General features: G+C 37.0%; 1 long non-coding RNA gene across 1 annotated transcript; it reads left to right on the forward strand.

Moving 5' to 3' along the window:
• Window positions 1-935: 935 nt before the first annotated feature.
• LOC129760737 (uncharacterized) lies at window positions 936-2,002 on the forward strand. The gene is made up of 2 exons (XR_008740381.1): window positions 936-1,470; window positions 1,538-2,002. It is a non-coding gene; the product is annotated as an uncharacterized LOC129760737 (long non-coding RNA).
• Window positions 2,003-2,712: the final 710 nt, after the last annotated feature.

Below are 2,712 nucleotides of genomic sequence, written 5' to 3' on the forward strand. Positions count from 1 at the left end.
TCCAAACGAACAAATGACCTGTCAAATTCTGCCTGAGAAGCAAGGAATATTTAAATAAGGTAGTGTCGAGAGCCATATTGGATTTTTTTTGTGACGTCACAAAAACGAATATATCGAAAATTTATATGCGAATGGCAGAAATTTCAAAGAAAAACATGTCTTAGAACAAAAATGAATTCCAATTTCATTTTGATTGTGTTGTAAGACCTCTATTTCACTATGTTATGAAATTTTCTGGTCCTTTGAAGATTGTATTATGTTTTTTTCTCATTTTAATAATGAACGCAATGTCATCTTGAAGCTAAAACGTTCAAAAACGAAGATAAAATCTTCTTTAAAAAGGTCTAGCTGGTTCTAGTGTTCAACTGATTGTCATGATTTTTATCCAATCGGTTCACCATATTCAATTCTTATGTAGAACAATTAACATCAATTGATTATTGTTCACTCGATTTCCTAAAATGCGAATAAATAATTGTGGATTTATATCAAAGTTTTTTTTTTGATAACTTTTTTGTAATAAGGATCTTAAACTGCACTGACTTGATCATTTTCATGGAAGACTTTGAACTAATTTTTAAGTTTTGCAAATTTGAGTAGGGAAAATCCACCATTTTTTCGAACTTCGATGGTCTATTTCATACAAAAATTACTCGAAAATCCAACTTTTTTCGTACCAATCTTGAAGAACAAGAATCCTTCTAGAATAACAGGTATTAAAAGTGGAACATTTCCAGAAAATTCTTCAAATTATCAATGAAAAAGGCAAATTTCCTAGTAAATTAACAGATTTTTCGTGATTGTGACGTCGCAGTGTGTACTAATACTAAAGCAGGGCTGCCTCGACACTACCTTCTTTAAATATTCCTTGCCTGAGAAGGCTGAATTTGACAGGTCATTTGTTCGTTTGGAATGACACTGACAGCTCATCGCTTACACTCAGAATCAAAACAACCCAAAAATAAGAACGCCAGCGCATCAAAACAAAGTTCGGATGTCTTTCTTAATTTTGGGCTGCTGTCAATATACCAAAATCAAAGTTCGAAGCTCGAACTGAATACCCCAAAAAAATTTCCCTTTGTTTTCAGTTAGTTTCGTTTTGTTCCCAAACACAAGTCGGTCACTTTGGAAAAAAATGTCTGGATTGGATTGGATCGTAAGGTAATTTTGATTTAATTATATAAATTTTTATTCTAAAACAGAATTTTCCAGACGTGTCCAGCTCATCTGTTGCATTTGCTTCAGGCGGATTTGGAATAATGAGCAATCTAACCTAAAAATGGAACAAAAATAACTGACCGGAAGTCGGGGGGAGGAAGAATGTATTCGCCAATGGAAACGTCCATTTACTGTAATCCGGAGCACCAAAAAACATTTGTTTATATCCAAAATAGTCTCTGTTGCATGAGAAAACACACGAACCATAACCGATGTTTTGGAAACGATTCAGCAGTTCCGGTTACTACGAAGGTGAGCTAAATACTATTCGTATTTATCATTATATACTTTTTTAAGCCTTCTCACTGTTTCATTTTAGATCCATGAGGTTCCAGCTGAATGACCGGATCCATCGTTCAGATCAATCCGAAATTTTCGATCAATTACGTTCGTTGGCAGTACTCTTTCTCTCCGGACCGGCGAAAATATTGTGCCTTCCGATGGCAAAAAGTCTGGTTTTATTAAGTTGCGTTCTCGATATGTGAAAAAAGTATAATTCCTGCATGCCATGGTCACACGATTGAAACAATTTTTTTTTAATAAAATAAATATATTGATCATAAATTAAAAAAAATATTCATTAAAAATGTATACTCCCTTTTAATAAGCGGTTCTTGAAACCAAAAATCCCTCCCGAATGACATGCCCCAAAATTAAGTTGTGAGAATGACGTTTATTCTCAAGTTTGGGAAAACCCCCTCAAACTCATTTTCGTCGGGAGCCAGTTTCATCCGATTTTGCGGCATTCCAACTTGGTTTTGGGTTATAACGCCCTAGAGTGTATTCCAATTTTGACATTGTCGTCACTCTTCTTATAGGCACTCTAGAGAAGCCAAAAGGGTATAAAAAAACATCGCATTGGTCTGACTGAGAAGGATAGATTCAAACCCGAAGTCGGAAAAGGACGGATTATAAGAATTCAGTTTATTAACGAATTTTATCGCGGACGGGGTGTTCTAATGTACGCGGCAATTTAGTTTTTAGTGAAAATTGATAAAAGGTTACGACAAATGGCGCAGTCAGTAGGATGGTAAGAGCAAACGCACCAATAAGTGAGTATACGCGGCCCGGTTTTGCTCATTTCAGCGGCCCGGTTTTAGGATACACATCCTTTCGCGCACCAGGCGGTAGCTTTAATTATTTTTACATTTAGCATTGCACTGAGAAAACATTAGCAGAAAATCTTGATAAAAAATTATACGGATCGAGTAAGTTTTCTGAGCCGTGAGTGTTTTCGCTTAAAATTCGATTGATGGTGATTTTTTGAATGGTATATCGAAAAATTCAGCTCGTTCAGCTCCTATCCGAGACGTCATAGTAGACATCCTGGGGGTTTATGCCGTTCAGCTCCAGCAGGGCCAGCTTCAACCGACCAACAACCTGGTCCGGTGGAGGTTGCAGCCGAAACTTCCGAGCAGCAGCAGCCGGAATCAAAGCCAGCAGAACCTGCGCCAACTAGGCCAGCTGCTGTGGAGTCCCATCATCAAGTAGGAG

The sequence above is a fragment of the Uranotaenia lowii genome, unplaced genomic scaffold (assembly GCF_029784155.1).
Source record: "Uranotaenia lowii strain MFRU-FL unplaced genomic scaffold, ASM2978415v1 HiC_scaffold_747, whole genome shotgun sequence".
In the NCBI taxonomy this organism is placed as follows: Eukaryota; Metazoa; Arthropoda; class Insecta; order Diptera; family Culicidae; genus Uranotaenia; species Uranotaenia lowii.